The sequence below is a fragment of the Cetorhinus maximus genome, chromosome 13 (assembly GCF_964194155.1).
Source record: "Cetorhinus maximus chromosome 13, sCetMax3.hap1.1, whole genome shotgun sequence".
Classification (NCBI taxonomy): Eukaryota; Metazoa; Chordata; class Chondrichthyes; order Lamniformes; family Cetorhinidae; genus Cetorhinus; species Cetorhinus maximus.
In genome coordinates, this window is record NC_135891.1 from 108,074,772 (window position 1) to 108,093,481 (window position 18,710).

The 18,710-nt window shown below is 44.2% G+C and overlaps 1 protein-coding gene across 4 annotated transcripts in view; it reads left to right on the forward strand.

Annotated features, from left to right (window-relative positions):
• Window positions 1-364: 364 nt before the first annotated feature.
• The window catches only part of LOC144688928 (interleukin-6 receptor subunit beta-like), a 117,254-nt gene continuing 98,908 nt past the window's right edge, over window positions 365-18,710 (forward strand). For 2 of the 4 annotated variants that reach the window (XM_078555967.1, XM_078555964.1), the window contains exons 1-2: window positions 366-522; window positions 8,657-8,704. The gene's annotated coding sequence lies outside the window, so the exon portion shown is untranslated. Of the gene's footprint in view, window positions 523-8,656; window positions 8,705-9,873; window positions 10,063-18,710 lie in introns of all 4 variants that reach the window. The other 2 variants (XM_078555965.1, XM_078555966.1) reach the window with 2 other exon arrangements.

Sequence of the window (18,710 nt, forward strand, 5' to 3'; positions counted from 1 at the left end):
ATCGGAGCCTTCAAGAATAGGTCATACAGTCATAGTGAAATGCTGTGTACAGATCCAGTACAGCCAGCATCAAAAACAAAAACATTAATACCTGGAAAAACTCAGCCGGTCTGGCAGCATACTGTTCTGTTGAGGGGTCATGAGGACTCGAAACGTCAACTTTGCTCTTCTCCACCGATACTGCCAAACCTGCTGAGTTTTTCCAGGGATTTCTGTTTTTGTTTTGGATTTCCAGCATCCGCAGTTTTTTGTTTTTAACAGCCAGCATCAAGCATGACATTCTTGTAAACTGATTGGTGATGTAGCGCTGGGAGTCGCCCTATCTCAATCTTTCATTGGCTTTTGGCGTTGCCAATGTTCCACACAAAGCAACCAGTGGGTATAAAATTTCCACGAACCGAAGTTGCCGGAATAATGCTCCCAGATGTTGGCTAGAAAAATATATTATTTTTAAAGTGTTAAAATGTGACAAGTAAATGATGCTGCCCTTGTAATTTTGACTGGAGTTCGGCAGAGTTGAAGGTAAGTCATTTTTAAAATATATATATATATACGTTGTTGCGAGATAATTTTAATGTGCCATGTAGTGTATTCGGGGTGGAAATGTTTCGGGGAGGAGATTTGAAGCAGCGCAATAACCTTGATTTATTTTTTTTTAAATGCCATACTTAAGAATAGATTTGAATCCGAATCTGAAATGAACTGGGTTTTAACATTGTGCGGCATTCTGCACTGACCCCGCTCCAGTTTAACCTGCAGGACCAGCGCCTGTTTCACCACAAGTCCCAGTTACCTTCAAAATAACGCGCCTGACGTGAGACAGCATTCATTGCTTTCTGGAAGATTAGTGGGGATTGAAGTTTATAAACTTAAGAGAGGTGGTCGTCTACTTTCAAGGGCTCAACGTGGAGGTGAAACAGACAGATCGTAAAAGTTTCATGTTCACTCCTTCAATGTTATCTGCGTTTGTGATTGGCAGAATTATGTCGGCAGCCCTCTCACGAGTTACTGTAACTTTGTGGAAGTGTTGTGTTTCAACAAAGATGTGTGAGTTAGGTAAAAATGCGTTTTCTTTAATACAATGAAGCAGTTAAAAGTGAGGGTTCAGGTCTCACTCAAATGAAGACAGGCGCTCCAGTGAGGGGTAAGTTGGAGTACTGAGGGAGTAGCGCACTGTCAATCGTGCTGACTTTCAGATATGAAGTTAAACCGAGAGCAGCCTCGTCTGCTCTCTCTCTCTCGAGAGTGGTTTTAAAAGCTCCCTCAAAAGTATTAGGAAGAAGAGCAGGGGAGCTATCCCCAGTGTCTTGATCAAATCAACATCACAAAATCAGGTTACCTGGTCATTATCACGTTCCTGTGTGTGGGAGCTGGCTGTGTGCAAATTGGCTGTACCACATTTCCTACGTTGTAACAGTCACTACACTTTAAAAGTTCTTCACTGGCTGCAAAGCACTTGGGACTCCCTGTGGTTTTGAAAAGCACCATACTGGTCACAAGGCTTTTGTTTAAACTGAGTGAGTGCCCTCAAACTTATTTTCAGGATTTGAAGGGTATTTTCTTAAACAGTACAAAGAATTTTGAAATAGCAGGAAAACCAGTTTGAACTAGCAGGAAAAGATTAATTGCACCCTTGGAAAACCTTTTGCAAGAAGCTGTTAGTCACACTGTTCATGCTATCTAACTGCACTTTGCTTGACATTTTTTGAATCATATGTTTAATGTGTTGGAATAAATTTTAACACTAATAGGCACACTGTGGTTTGTAGAATTGTGCTTTGTTAGATAGCAATGTCAGAGCAAATAAATAAGACTAAATTAAAATTGTTCTGAAATAAATGGAATGCCCGTTACCTTTCTCAGGGGTGGTATTGATGCTGAGTGGAAAAAAAATTATGACGTTAATTGAAAATCATTGAAAATGTAGAGAATATTGGATACACTGAACAAGTTAAGAGCTTAGCTTAAGAATTCACATGATCACATGTCTTTTCAAACAAATACTTTCCTGTCACGAACATACATATGAATTATGAATTAGGAGCAGGAGTAGGCCACTCAGCCCCTCGAGCCTGCTCCGTCATTCAATAAATTCATGGCTCTACATTCCCACCTATCCCCCCGATAACCTTTCAGCCTCTCGCTTATCAAGAACCTATCTACCTCTGCCAGAAAAATATTCAAAGACTCTGCTTCCAGCTATGCCTGTCTCTTTATGGGGTATGTGGAACATTCCTTGTTCCAGTCCTACTCCAACCCCCTCCCACAACTCTTTCTCCGATACATCGATGATTACTTCGGTGCTGCTTCATGCTCTCGTCAGGACCTGGAAAAATTTATTAATGTGGCTTCCAATTTCCACCCCTCCATCATTTTCACATGGTCCATCTCTGACACTTCCCTTCCCTTCCTTGACCTCCCTGTCTCAATTTCTGGTGATAGACAGTCCACCAATATCCATTACAAGCCTACCGACTTCCACAGCTAACTCGACTACAGCTCCTCACACCCCACTTCCTGTAAGGACTCCATCTCATTCTCTCAGTTCCTTCGCCTCCGTTGCATCTGTTCTGATGATACCACTTTCAAAAACAGTTCCTCTGACATGTCCTCCTTCTTCCTTAACTGAGGTTTTCCACCCACGGTGGTTGACCGGGCCCTCAACTGTGTCCAGCCCATCTCCCGCGCATCCGCCCTCACACCTTTCTCCTCCCTCCCAGAAACATGATAGGGTCCCCCTTGTCCTCACTTATCACCCCACCAGCCTCCGCATTCAAAGGATCATCCTCCACCATTTCCGCCAACTCCAGCATGATGCCACCACCAAACACATCTTTCCTTCACTCTCCCCCTCCTTCGGCAGCATTCCATAGGGATCGTTCCCTCCATGACACCCTGGTCCACTCCTCCATCACCCCCTACTCCTCAACCCCCTCCCACGGCACCTTCCCATGCAACCGCAGAAGATGCAACACCTGCCCCTTCACTTCCCCTCTCCTCAGCGTCCAAGCGCCCAAACACTCTTTTCAAGTGAAGCAGCATTTCACTTGCACTTCCCTCAATTTAGTCTACTGCATTCGTTGCTCCCAATGCGGTTTCCTCTACATTGGAGAGACCAAACGCAGACTGGGTGACCGCTTTGCGGAACACCTTTGGTCTGTCCGCAAGCATTACCCAGACCTCCCTGTCGCTTGCCATTTCAACACTCCACCCTACTCTCATGCCCACATGTCCGTCCTTGGCTTGCTGCATTGTTCCAGTGAAGTTCAACGCAAACTGGAGGAACAGCACCTCATCTTCCGACTAGGCACTTTACAGCCTTCCGGACTGAATATTGAGTTCAACAATTTTAGTTCATGAACTCTCTCCTCCATCCCCACCCCCTTTCCATTTTTTCCCCCTCCTTTTTGTTTTTTCCAATAATTTATATAGATTTTTCTTTTCCCACCTATTTCCATTATTTTTAAATGTATTTCCATCCATTGTTTTATCTCTACCTTTTAGCCTTTTTAGATTCCTTCACCCCACTCCACCCCCACTAGAGCTATCTGTACCTTGTTGGTCCTGCTTTCTACGCTTAATACATTCCTCAGATAATATCACCACCTTCAACACCTCTTTGTCCTTTTTTCTGTGACATATTTTGGTTATCTCCACCTATCACTGGCCCTTTACCTAGCTCTTCTTGTCCCAACACCTCCCCCCCCCAAACCAGCTTATATTTCACCCCTTTCCTGTTTCTACTTAGTTCTGTTGAAGGGTCATGAGGACTCGAAATGTCAACTGTGCTCTTCTCCACCGATGCTGCCAGACCTGCTGAGTTTTTCCAGGTATTTTTGTTTTTGTTTTTGTTTTGGATTCCCAGCATCCACAGTTCTTTGCTTTTAACTCTGCTTCCACTGCCTTTTGAGGAAGGGTGTTCCAAAGACTCACTACCCTCTGAGAGAAAAAAATTCTTCTCATCGCTGTCTTAAATGGGCAATCCCTTATTTTTAAACAATGACCCCTGATTCTAGATTCTCCCACAAGAAGAAGCACCCTCTCCACATCCACCCTGTCAAGGCCTCCCAAGATCTTATATGTTTCAATCAAGTTGCCTCTTAATCTTCATGTGTGGAAGATAACCTGAATCTGGGGTGGAGTCTGCAACATGTGGGGTATTTCACTTATGAGTTGGTTAAGTTCAACAGCTTATCCTTAAGTTCCTGTTTGTATGGGTGTGACATGAAATTTGGGGAAATTATTACTTATTTTAGACTATCACTGGTGTGAAGATTGCCTCAACGTCTCCCACAGCATTATGTTGAAGCAGCGTTCTATTCTTTCTGGAAGATTTGTGAGGATTGACGTTTATAACCTGTAGAAAGTTGGACAGCAACTTTCAGTGGATCAGTGTGGAGGTGAGGCATTCAGATCAAAAAGGTCTTGTATTCAATCATTGGACTGTACTGAGTAAGCTGATCTCAGGTTGGGTTTGAGTGGACAGGGAGGATAATCTTTATTGGCCTCAGTGGACCTATGGAAGAGAAATAACAAACACAAAGCCTGCTCTCACTTGCTGTGCAGTGACTGCTGCTGTAAATGTGCATTTGTGGATATCAAGTGAACACTGGGCTATCCTGAACTCTGGCGCCACCAACCATTGAATAACGTGCTGTGCTTGCTGCCTGTTCTCCCACAGGAGAAATAGCCCCTTGGATAAGATACGAGCAGGTGCTTGTGCCTGTTGACCTATACAAGGCAATAAAGAGAAACGGAAGGTAAACTTGCAAAGACAAAAGAAATTACAAATGAGCATTGCCTCAGCAAATGCGTGCATTGATACACCTACCCTTAAAATACTCATCCTTGTTTTTACGTTCCCGCTGAAGTCAATGGAGTTTAGAATGGCTCGCTGCATTTTACAGCCCTGTCCCCGCTGCGATAGGGCCATAAAATTCTGGCCTTTATCTCTGTAATCTCTCTCAGCCCCATAACCCCTTGAGATCTCTGCACTTTCCAAATTCTGGCCTGTGAGCACCCCCAATTATAATTGTTCCACCATTGGTGGCTGCGCCTTCAGAACCTGAGCCCTAAGCTCTGGAATTCCCTCCCTATATCTCACCATCTCTCTTCCTCTCTTTCCTTCTTTAAGTCCCTCCTTAAAATCTACCTTGTTGACCAAGCTTTCAGTCATCTGCCCTAATATCTCGTTATGTGGCTTGGTGTCAATTTTGTTTCGTAATGTTCCTGTGAAGTGCCTGGGATATTTTATTGCATTAAAGATACTATATAAATGCAAGCAGTTTTTGTTGTTTTATTTACCCTGAAACAAACTTAAGAAGCATACTTGTGAATTGTAAGAGCTAACTGAAGACAGCGGACAGGGAAATCTTCCAGGTATTCCTTTGTAGGATGGGAGACTGGCAAATAACACTACACAATTTAAGTAAGCCTGCAAGAAACTATTACTGCCTCACTCTGTGGTCGGTAACTTTGCTGTTTACACTGTTTCACAAATGTTGGCTGCTATTTTTTGTTGCAAATTTGGCTGTTCTGTATGGGGATTGCCCACATAGTAAAATACATGGTGAATCTAGAAACTAAATACAGTGAAATCACGATGAGTCAGACTTGGACGACGTGAAATTCCTGTTATGTCGAAATCATCAATCTTTCCCGCCAGCAGAATAGCAAATCCCATAGGACGATGCCTGCGATAAGCTGGCGATTCTGGATGAGCCAAACTCGTCTAAGCTTGTCATATGACCGCACCAACCAATCAGAGCGAAGTTAGACCACACACGAGCACAAAATCATGCTGCACTGGGCAAGCCATCGTTTGACATCGACCTCCCTTTGAAAGGATGTACAGAACTTGCGAGCGTGGGTAAACCTGTGAGAAAGTTAAGAGTTGTCGATTGGAGAGAAGGTGAAGTTGATACAGCAAGTGAAAATGGTGGTGTGAAGTGGAAAGCAGACTTTGTGAGGGGGTGGGAGATTCCACCATCGAGTTTATCCACCATTGTGAAATACAAGACAAACATCTTGGAACTGTTCAACAAACAGGCATTCTCTCCGTCGAGGTAGAGGATGTGGACAGCTGCCTGTCTCAATGTTGGATGAACCCTGCTAATGTGGCTCAAGGCAGCCCAAGCAGAGAATGTCCCCATCTCCGGCCTAATCCTGTAGTAAAGGGGAGCCACCTTAGCAAAGAATCTGGGCCACATGGAGCTGACCTGCAGTGACAGATGTCTAGACAGATTCAATACAATGCATAGCATCACCTTCCATGTGGTAAGTGGTGAGGGTGCAGGGTTACAGGATAGATGACAGATGATTGGCTTAAAAATGGCCTGGCCCAGGTCACGAATGAGTATGACATTTTTAACACGGATGAAACTGGACTGTTTTACTCTCTTTTGCCAGACTGCGTTTTGATGTTTAAAGTTGAAACATGTATAATCGTGAAAAGCAGAGCAAGGAATGTGTCACAACTGTGGGCTGCACCAACATGGATGGCGTCATAAAACTGCTGCTTCTTGTGATAGGAAAGTTTTTTTTTTAAATCCAAGAAGGTATGTTACTTTGTGAATGTCAAGACACTGGCCACACAGCATGGAGGCTAACTAAACAGCTTGGGCGACCTCCAGCAATTCTGAGGCGTGGATCAGGAAAGTGGACAAATTGTATCAGCGAAAGAAAAGGAAGATTGCCATCATTACAGACAACTGCCTTGCTCACCCGACATCACCTCAACAGCTGATGTTCTGATACGGGCTCAAAGTCAACTCAATTTCTCTCCCCACCGATGCTGTCAGACCTGCTGAGTTTTTCCTGCATTTTCTGTTTTTGTTTCAGATTTCCAGCATCCGCAGTATTTTGCTTTTATCTTAAGCTGATGTTCTTACCTCCCAACGCCTTGGCCAAACTCCAGTCAATGAATCAGGAGTGATTAGGAACCTGAAAACCCACTATCAACAACAACTGATATCTCAGGTTATCAAGGCCATCGATAAGAAGCAGGAGTACAATCCAACTAGAGGCCATGTTCGTGACGAAGAAGGTATGGAAAATGGTGACGGAAGCCACGATTGCCACCTGCTTCCACCACACTGGGTTCAAACGGGTTACGACTGCATGAGACGCCAAGAATGAGGAGGAGTAGTGTGAAACCTGCCTGTGGGAGGCTGGCATGGAAATTCCAGCAGAGATGCCCATGGAAACTTACACAGAGATGGACGATACAGTACGCTGCATGACACAGCTGACAGATGATGCAATTCTAGATTCAGTACGTTCTTCAACTGAGGAGGCCAGTGACTCTGAAGAATCTGATGAACGCCCATCCACTTTCCCACCTGTTTCCCCTAGCTGATGCTGCAAAGGCTGTAGAGATGCTCTGGGATTTCGCACTGCAGCACAAAAACATTGAAAACATGTCTGTCTGCATTGACGACATGGTGGACTGTGTCGCGTACTTCTGAAGCCAGAATGCTGAGCAGAAAAAAATTACGCAGTTTTTCCAGAGCTAACTCCAGACATTTTTCAACGCAAGGCCCTGGCCTTTAACAAGGTCAGGCCAGAGTAAGGTGTAAACAAATTGAAGAAAGACACCCTTACTGCTTTACCGTGTTTTCACTCGGCATTTGAATCCATTGTTTTTGACCACATTTGTAGGCCTACCGGGTTACATAGTGATGCATTCATGTGGGAATGGGGCCTCCTTGACTATCAGGAAGCTCTGCTTAACATGAATTTGTGGTCCGATCCCTTGAGATTCGATTCTTTGGAATTTTACTGTAGATCACTGTCTTACTGTAAGGAAATTATATCAGTTGCTATGAGTAGAATTGCATAAATTCCATTTTAATGCTATTCCTATAGACTAGGAACATTTAACACTTGGGACAGAATTTTACGGCCCCGTCATGGTGGGGACAGAGCTGTAACATGCAGTGAGCCATTCAAAAGCCCATTGACTTCGGCGGGACCGTAAAATCCCACTGGTGTAAAATTCCGCCCTGGGTTTATGATTGAACATAAAATGAAAGAGATAGCAAGATTGGTTTTTTTTTTGAATGCGTATAATGGTGGGAAGCCTCATGCTGCAGATCAGGAAATCACAAGCGCACCACCTACGATGTGTCATTGTCTCCTATACTTTCCTGACCTTTGTGCTAATGGTGGTCAAGCTTCCCCAGTGGTAAAGTGCATTCATAAAATTGGCATAGGAAGCGATGATTAGCAAACCCTTTTTACCCAACAACAAGGTTATACTTCCTTTTGTTTCCATCCACACTGTAGTCTATTTTAATGTTGTTAATTATTCTTTTTTCCCCTTTTTGGAATGGATGCAGTTGCCATTGTGTCCGCCAATGAGTTAGAGGTGCTTTGGGACTTATCTTTTTAATTTGGAGGTGTTTCCAAACTCATCAAGAAAACCACAGAGTCCCTCGAATACAACAGGATTATTTCCCCAGCAAAATATGGTGAGTGGTGGATAGGTACATAATACAAATTGATCATTTGTCTTTTCCAATCCCAGTTACTTACAGCAGTGGGAATTACTGAATGGTCTCCATTCTGACCAGGATATGTGGTATCACTATATGCAACTTTCTCCTTTTGTTGTCTCAGTTAGTCCCATGCCCTAAAACTGTTCCTTTTGTTTCAGATATAAAGAACTCTGAACCAATTGAGCAGATGCTGCACTGAGCAACAGGTGAGTCTTAATGTAGATACTAATGCATAATGGATCAGATCATATACATCAGACAAACTGATGCTTTATCTGATAACAATGGATTTTAGTGTGAGTATTGTTACAAGTTTACATTTAATGTAGATAAAAAAGAGCAATTAAATACAAGGATGCACCTCATCTTGTTATAAGTCATTCTAATTTTGTGTAGGTAAGCGGTTGAAGTATTAGGTAAATTTATGATATTTCCCCAGACCAGAGCTTCGCATGCTAGGGGTTCCCATTGAAAATTTGGGTGTATTTCCCTGTGCCAGGATTTTTCCTTCATCATGTATGGAAAATGATAACAGTATACTTGCAGCTTCCTGATGGGCACTCCAGCCAAGCACATTAAGCCTTTCTTTGTGTTCATTATTTGTGCTTTTGTTAAGGTCAGCAAACTTTTTCCACACTTTCTGTCAAATGTGTGGGGTATACGGAGTTGTATTTCCATTCTTGCTATTTTTCACCTTTTCATTATTCTTTCACGTGATGTCAGCATCACCGGCAAGGCCACATTTTCCGCCCATCCCTAATTGCCCTTGAGAAGGTGGTGGTGAGTTGCCTTCTTGAGCCACTGCAGTCCATCCGGTGCACATGTACCACAGTCCTGTTAGGAAGGGAGTTCTAGGATTTTGACCCAGCGACAGTAGTTTCCAATCAGGATGGTGTATGTCTTGGAGGGGAACTTTCAGGTAGTGGTGTTCCTATGCAACCACCGCCCTTGTCCTTCAAGGTGGCTTGGGAGGCTTGGTGCAGCACATCATTTGTATAGGACATACTGCTGCCACTGTGCGCCGATGGAGAATGGGAATGGAGCTGGGAATCCTGGGATTGGGCCTCCCTGCCTCTTCTCCTCCTGCTGATGCAGGTTTCCCCATGTCAGGATGGCAAAATCCAGCTCATGGTGTTTTGTGTATCCATTCAATGCAATCTATGTTGCGAGTGTGCATTAATAAAATCATGATCAATTGCCACTGACAAGGACCCAGAATATCTACCTTCATGAGTTAAACAGAGCATCAGAATAGGATTTACTTCCATATGTCATGATCAACCTATACAGTGCTTTCCCCTATATACTGATGTAAACATGGGAAAACTGACTGAGGAATAATTCTTAAAGTGAACCTTTTTTTGTGATCTTGTAGATATTTGATCTTCACATCAAGCTGTTATTCTCAAAGTGTAAATTGGTGGGATTTTTCACACATTGTACTAAGTGCTGGAGCGGGCATGAAAACTGGCGTTTTCTGCGCCAGCTGCAATGGCGGGTTTTTGCGCCATATCGTCCGCTACCCACCTCATTAATTACGCACGGGAAACACGCCAGATCACTGGTGGGTTGTTAAATGTCAAAGATGTTTAGGTTTTCTCTTGTTGGAGATGTTCATTGCCTGGTTTTTGGGTGGCATGAATGTTACTTGCCCAAGTAGGTCCAAATCTGAATGTTGTACAGGTCTTGCTGCTTGCTGTCTTCATTATCTGAAAGGTTGCAAATGGAACTGAATTGGCTACCAATAAAATTCAAATTTAGATAATGTTCCAAAATTTGTCAACAATCTGTTGGAAATAATTAGTTGGTAAAATAGGGCATGGCTCACTCTGTTCCCTTCACCTCTGGTAGTTTGTGAACAATCCAGACTAATGGAAATACAAATCTTGTCTCCTTGCACATTGTTTGAGTGCAAGCGAAATGATTTTGGATGTCTTAACTTGGTTTCCAACAGACCAGAGCTGAGACTGACAACCGCTGCAATATCTTGCCTCCAAAGTGCAGATGAAATTCAAATCAAGTGTTCTATCAATAGGAAGATAAATGTTGATTTAAAATCACCTCTGTCCTATCCATAGTAAAATTTTGAGAGGCCTACCATTAACTTATATCATACAGAGATGTAAAATCACCAGCTTGGTAAAGTGAATGTGTAATTACATAAATGACATGTAATGGTTTAATAGGCTATTCAAAGGGATATGACAAAGCTGACGGCCGACCATGTCTTGCATTTCAACAGAAATATACTGTATACTAACTCTTGCCTGTTACCTGTATTTGTATCTTACTGTCTTTTTTTTGGTATGTTATCCTTTTGTGCTCATCACTGTGAAGAACATCAATGTTGAAGAGTGGATTACTGTTCTATTTCTCACACCAAGTGGCATTCGCACGTCAAGGTGTGTTAAAACTACCGAGGCATTCTCATTCCCTTCTGTTCCTACAAATATTCACAAATCCAACTTCACCAAGAAGCCCTTTGCCCTCACAGACCTAACCATCCATCCCCTGTATTCTTTGATCCCATTGTGCTTCTGGTGTATGTCTGTTTGTTAGCCCCTGAACACTTTGAAGTGGATGTGCCTATGGCCCATGTGGACCTCACCCATCCCCATCTTGAGGCCACACACTGTTCAACATCAATAACCCCCCACCACCGCCCCCCCCACCCCACCCCACACCCTCCCCCAGTCATGTGTCTGAGTGCAACTTTCCCTGCTCATAACCCCCAGTACAGGCCTAGCCCTGCAGCTCCTTCTCTTGCCTCAGGCCTCCCCCAGTGGAGCCATAGCCCGGCAACCCCTTTAAAGGCACACCTACCTTAACGCTGGTCTGGTAGGTAGCGACTTGCCTGTGACAATGCCCTGAAAGCAACGTGGTGCCGCCTGCAAAGCTTGGCACTGATTCCTGCCAGTGCTGTGCGATACCATTCTAATTACGCGCTGGCGTATCATAATGATCCAGCGTGGTGCGGGGGGAGGGAGGTGATTCCAGCAAGCAGGGCTTATAAATTGATCCAAATATATTAAAATGATGTTCCTGAAATGCTGCAGTGGGAAACACAGCCTGCCATCAACAGGCGGAGCGGACGATCGCAAAACTGGTTTCATGGCGACGTAAAACCGATGTTTGGCCTTCTCACGATATCTTCCGCGCCTGCCCACCATGACGCCCGCTGCGAACAGGGGCAGAAAATCTCAGCCTTAGACAATTATTAAGTGTTACATGAACACAGAATGTGGCATCACAGCTAACCCTCGAGGTTACAAGAAATGCACGTTACAGCCAGATGAGCTCAACCTTATATCCGCTCTCCTAATTCAGATTGCAAAAGCCTCCATTCGTATAAATCCTGAAGTACATTCTTTCACATGATCTTGGTGCGCTTTATCAGTTCTTCAGTCATTATGAAGATGTTCCAGGCTCTTTAAATATCTTACCACACAAGGCTTGTTTCAAATGTCTGTGATTCCATTGCGGTCTGGCATTCAGGTTCTAGTTGAGTGTAGAGTGTGTTTTTTTTTGGCTTTACCACAAATAACTTAGTCTCCAGGCATGCAGAAAAAGTGACAAAGCTAGACTTAAATGTAAACAGCTGTAACCTAGCCTAGAAAGCAGGCTGTTTCTGACCTCTGTGCTGGGACTGCAAAGCTCTGCAGGATTTTAATTTTTAGTTCTAAATATAATACAGATTCTTATTAAAAATTGGTCTTTTTACTAACTCCTGATTTTGCTTTTTCACAAGAACACGAGTTTGGAAGCTCAGCTCAGCTTTGTGTAGCGCACCAAAATTTCAGAGATGGAATCATTGGTGAGGATTGAAGATAATGGTTTCAGGCATCTAGTACTTAACTGGAAAAAAAATTACAGCTTGTCCAAAACTGGACTTTGGATAGGAATTTTGGCCTGAATTTTGCGCTCGTCGGGCGCGCGCGCGATCAGCGAGCCCAGGAGTGGTCAGAAAATGGTCCCCTGGCCACAGTTTCACGCTGGCTGGCCAATTAACGGCCAGGCAGTGTGAAACGCGCCCTGGGCAAAGCTCAGCACTGCCGGTGAGGACGGGAAGAGGACAGGTGCCGACCTCATCATGGGTGCTGGCGAGTACTTCTACTGAGCTCCCTGAAGGCAGACAGATGCAGCTGCAGGCCTCCAACAAATAAAAGAAAGCACCAAAATGCTGCAGCACAATCAAGCACCCGAAAGCAGGCTTCATAAAAAATGCTGCCTCCAGATATTTATTTTTATTTTATATCCTAACGGAGATTTCATCCCGCCCTTGGATGAGGTTTCATCAGATATGTAAAGCTCACCTGGCCGATTAGCCTGCCCGCCAACCATAAGTTGGACGGGCCACGAAAAATCGCTTACAATTGGGCAGTTAATACCCACTTAATTGTCGGTGGATGCTCTTTCAACTTTTGTGGCACCCCCCCAAATGAAATATCACATGAGTCATCCTCATCCAACGTCATCTCGTACAATTTTACGCCTGTTTGGGTCGGGTGTACGTGCACCCGCGGGACGTTAATTCTGGCCCATGTCTTTGCATAATGTTACAAATTAGATGGGGAAGAAGAGGGGGCCAAGGAGAGATTCTTGGGGGCTTGAGAGACAATGTTGCAGGGGTGGGAAGAGAAGCCAAGTTGGCGATGCTGTGGCTGTGATTGGATAGACAAGAGTTAAGCCAAACAGGTAGTCCCAAATAAAAACAGAAAATGTTGGAAATACTCGGCAGGTCTGGCAGCATCTTTGGTAATAAGAACAGAGTTAATGTTACAGGTCATTGACCTGTCACCAGAACTGGCAAAGGCAAAAGGTTGGACAGAGGTAGGGGAAGAGGGAACAAAAAGAAAAAGAACAAACTGTGATAGGGTGGATTGCATGAGAGAATAAATGAGAAAAGAGGTGTTGGGACAAGGCAAAAGGAGATGGTAGTGGAACAAGTAAAGAAACAAGACCTGGGTCAAGAGGAGGTGTAAATGGCAACAGCAGAAACATTACTAGCACCTGCTATCCAAAAAGTTGGGAACACGGGTTACGATCTGAAATTATTGAACTCAATGTTGTGTCTGAAGACCATAAAATGTAATCATTCTCAAATATTCTCTGACTTGTAGGAGAGTAAATTGTGAAGAGGACATGAGGAGGCTACAAAAGGGCATAGATAGGTTAAGTGAATGGGCAAAGATCTGGCAAATGGAGTATAATGTGGGAAAATGTGAAATTGTCCATTTTGGCAGGGAGAATACAAAAGAAGTTTATTATCTAAATGGTGAGAGATTGCAGAACTCTGCGATTCAGAGGGACCTGGGTGTCCTAGGTCATGAATCACAAAGGCTAATATGCAGGTACAGCAAGTAATTAGAAAAGCTAATAGAATGTTATCATTTATTGGGAGGGAAATTGATTACAAAAGTTGGGAGGTTATGCTTCAGTTGTACAGGGCACTGGTGTGACCACATCTGGGATATTGTGTAAAGTATTGGTCTCCTTATTTAAGAAAAGATGCAATGCATTAGAAACAGTTCAGAGAAAGTTTTCTAGACTAATACCAGGAATGGGTGGGTTGTCTTATGAGGAAAGGTTGGACAGGTTAGGTTTGTATCCACTGGAATTTGGAAGAGTAAGAGGCGACTTGATTGAAACTTTTAAGATCCTGACGGAACTTGACAGGGTGGATGTGCAGATGCTGTTTCCTCTTGTGGGAGAATCTTGAACCAGGGTCACTTTTTAAAAATAAGGGGCTGCTCATTTAAGTCAGAGATGAGGAGAATTTCTTTTTCTCGGAGGGCCATGACGTTTTAGAACTTTCTTCCTCAAAAGGTGGTGGAAGTAGAGTCTTTGAATGTTTTTATGTTAGAGCTGGATAGATTCCTGATTAACAAGGAGGTGAAAGACTACCAGGGGTAGGCAGGAATGTGGGGCTGAGGTTACAATCAGATCAGCCATGATCTTATTGAATGGCAGAACAGACTTGAGGAGCTGCTCCTAATTCATATGTTTATATGCATGTAAGTTCGTTTCTAAAGCTGTTTTCTAATTCCGGCTAAATGAGCCTTTCTCTACCATGCTTTAAAGCATGTTGAGATATATCCCTTTGTCACGGGCAGTGTATGGGTTCTCGTTAGTTGAGCATTTATATTGGTTAAAATGTACATTCCAGTCAGAATGGGGAAATCTTAGATAGAAAGATCAAAGCAAGTAAACAAGCCAAAAGAAAGTGCATTTGATGATTAAGAAATAAGGTTAATAAGAGAAAGCCTTTTATGAAATTTTCCTATGTAACATTTCTGCCTTTTAAATCTATAGATTTTGCAGTAATTGATAGATTTCATTCTTTTATTCATTCATGGGATCTGAACGTCGTTGGCTAGGCCAGCATTTGTTGCCCAGCTCTAATTGCCCTTAAGAAGGTGAACTACCTTCTGGAATTGCTGCTCTCTATGTGGTGTAGCCTAAAATGCTGTTAGGGAGGGAGCTCCAGGATTTTGACCTAGCGACAGTGAAGGAAGTATCAAGTCAGGATGGTATGTGGCTTGGAGAGGAACTTGCAGGTGATGGTGTTCCCATCCATCTGCTGCCCTTGTCCTTCTAGGTGCTGGAGATCGCGCGCTTGAAAGGTACTGTTGAAGGAGGCTCGGCAAGTTGCTGCACCGAATCTTGTAGATGGCATACACTGCTGTCACTGTGCGCTGGTGGTCGTGGTGGTTGAAGGAGTGAATGCTTAAGGGGGTGGATGGGGTGCCGATCAAGGGGGTTACTTTGTCCTGGACCGTGTTGAGCTTCTTCAGTGTTGTTGGAGCTGCGTTCATTCAGGCAAGTGGGGATTATTCCATCACATTCATGATTTGTGCCTTGTAGATGGTGGACAGGCTTTGGGGAGTCAGGAGGTTGAGTTACTTGCCACAGAATTCCCAGCCTCTGACTTGCTCTTGTAACCACAATATTTATGAGGTTGGCCCAGTTCAGTTTCTGGTCAATGGTAACTGCTAGAGTGTTGATGGTGAGGCATTCAGCAATGGTAATGCCATTGAACATCAAGTGGAGATAGTTAAATTCACTCTTGTTGGAAACAGTCATTGCCTGGTACTTGTGTGTTGCGAATGTTACTTGCCGCTTATTAGCACAGGCCTGAATGTTGTCCATGTCTACTTCAGTATCAGAGGAGTCACAAATGGTACTGAAAATTGTTCAGTCATTAGCAAACATCCCTACTTCTGACCTTATGATGGAAGGAAGGTCATTGACGAAGCAGTTGAAGATTGTTGGACCCAAGGCACTACCCTGAGGAACTCCTGCAACAGTGTACTGGGGGCTGAGATGATTGGCTACTAAGAATGCAACCATTTTCCTCCTTGTTAGGTATGTTTCCAAACAGTGGAGCGTTTTCTCCGTGATTCCTACTGACTTTAATTTTACTAGAAGCTTCTTGATGCAACATTCGGTCAAATGCTGCCTTGATGTCAATGTCAGTCACTCTCACCTCGCCTCTTGAATTCAGTTCTTTTGTCCATGTTTGGACCATGGCAGAACTCGAACTGAGTATTGGCAAGCAGTGCTGCTTGATAACACTGTCAATGACGCCTTCCATCACTTTGCTAATGATTGAGAGTAGACTGATGGGGTGGTAATGGCCAGATTAGGTTTGTCCTGCTTTTTGTGGACAGGACATACCAGGACAACATTCCACATTGTCAGATAGATGCCAGTGTTGTAGCTGTACTGGTGCAGCTTGGCTAGAGGCACAGCTAGTTCTGAAGCACAAGTCTTAAGTACTACAGACAAGATATTGTCAGGGCCCAGAGCCCTTGCATTATTCTTCGGCTATTTCTTGATATCACGTGGCGTGAATTGGCTGAAGACTGGCACCTGTGATGCTGGAAACCTCAGGAGGAGACAAGATACCTAATCCACTCAGCATTTCAGGCTGAAGGTGGTTACAAATGCTTCAGCCTTGTCTTTTACTGAGTTCCCCATCATCGAGGATGGGGATGTTTGTGGAGCCTCCTCCTCCAGTTGGTTGTTTAATTGTCCACCAGCATTCACGGATGGATGTGGCAGGATTGCAGAGCTTAGATCTGATCTGTTGATCGTGGGATCACTTTACTTGCTGCAATTCCATGCTGCTTCCACTGTCCAGCTTGGATGTTGTCCTGTGTTGTAGCTCCACCAGATTTTGGGAAACTGCACCCTGCTGTCTCATTGCTTCACGTAGGTGGCTGAAGTGAGGGGAGATGGAATTGACCATCATCACAGAGGTGAAACTTACAGAATACTGAAAGGCCTGGATAGAGTGGACGTGGGGAAGATGTTTCCATTAGTAGGAGAGACTAGGACCTGAGGGCACAGCCTCAGAGTAAAGGGAAGACCTTTTAGAACAGAGATGAGGAGAAACTTCTTTAGCCAGAGAGTGGTGAATCTATGGAATTCATTGCCACAGAAGGCTGTGGAGGCCAGGTCATGGAGTGTATTTAAGACCGAGATAGATGGGTTCTTGATTGGTAAGGGGATCAAAGGTTACGGGGAGAAGGCGGCAGAATGGGGTTGAGAAACTTATCAGCCATGATTGAATGGCGGAGCAGATTCAATGGGCCGAATGGCCTAATTTCTGCTCCTATGTCTTATGGTCTTATGGTGATGACTGAACAGGGTTTAGTGCAGGGCAGAATGCAGAGTATTGAGATTTTATGGAAGTTGGAAGTCTTTTGATGTACAGCGACCTTTTCCATTAAATATGCAAACTAATAAAATGTGACTGCAAACAAATACATGGTAATGTGTTTATTATACAGTAATGAGTGCACATTTTTACTTTGTAAAACTTTATTATATTTCTGTTCCCAGCTTGCCTTAGCATCTTCCGGATGAGAGGAATCAAAATATTTATAAATTGATAGCCTGGGGTACAATAAGTAATAATTTAGCAGGATGAGAAACTGACAGTAGTTTTATTAAAAAATCTGTTAATCACTGTGCTGTATGAAACATTACATATTCCCTGCTACAAGCAATAGTTTATTTTTTTCTAAATGATGAGACTAGGTGCCACTTAACTCCGGAATGCTGAAAGCTCAGGAACAAAGACTCTTGGATTTATTGTGCTTAGGATGGTTCATGCAAGGACAGAAAGGAAGAACCTGCATTTATAAGGTACCTTTCACAACCTGAGGGCATTGACTTTACAGCCAAGTAAAGTGTAGTTGCCATTGTAATGTGGGAAACACATTATTTGTACACAGCACAATGTGATAATGATCAGATAATAGGCTTCAGTGATGTTGGTCGAAAAATAAGTATTGACCAGGGCACCAGGAGAACTCTTTCCTCTTGTTCCTTGGGATCAACTAAATCCACCTGGGGGCGCAGAGAGGTGCTTGGTTCAAGGTCTGATCTAATAGGCAGCGCCTCTGATGGTGCAGCACTCCCTCAATACTGCAGTGAATTGTCAGCCTGGGTTACGTGGCCCAAGTGGGAACTGAGTCCGTAACACTCTGACTCAAAGGGCAGAATTTAATGTTGGAGGTGTGATGGGGTGGATGTGAGGTGGGCAGGGTAGGGTACGGGTGAGGTGGGCGAAGTGGGGTACGGGCTGTCATCCACAGCGAGATACGTTGGCACCCCCAGCGACCCGATCTCCACAAGCCCTGATGGCATGAAGTCCCGAATTGGCAGTGGGAACCCTGCCATGGGGCTCCTGGCTCCCCATGGGGCCATTAAATCGATGCATTTGCTCCTGTGGGATGGATATTCCACCCCAGGAGCTGCTGGCTAATCAGAACCTGAGCCGGGAAAGGTTTGAATGCTGGCTCTTCACCTGACGCGTGATGAACCTTCTGCAGCTTTAACTTCAAAGGGGTTTCATCTGTGAAAAACATGGACTCAAATTTTTAAACTTTTCTCGCTTCCATGATCGGCCCTGGCATGGTCTTGTCCTACCTTCAGCTGGAGTGATACAGACAGCAGCTGAACGCCCGCAGCCCCTGGGTTTTAGGCTTTTAACAAGCCCTGGACTACTTTACTTAGCCTGTTTGGAAGCGCGGGTAAGCAGGAGGTCCCCTCCCACCCCTCCCCCCCTCCCCCCCCACTCGGGAAAACCAGCGACACCAGGAACGAAGGTGGGATGACTGGCCGTCTGGCGTCACCGCCATTTTTGTCAGGCTGCCCATCTCCGTTCCCGCCTGAATCGGCCTGCGAAACGCCAGGCCCCGG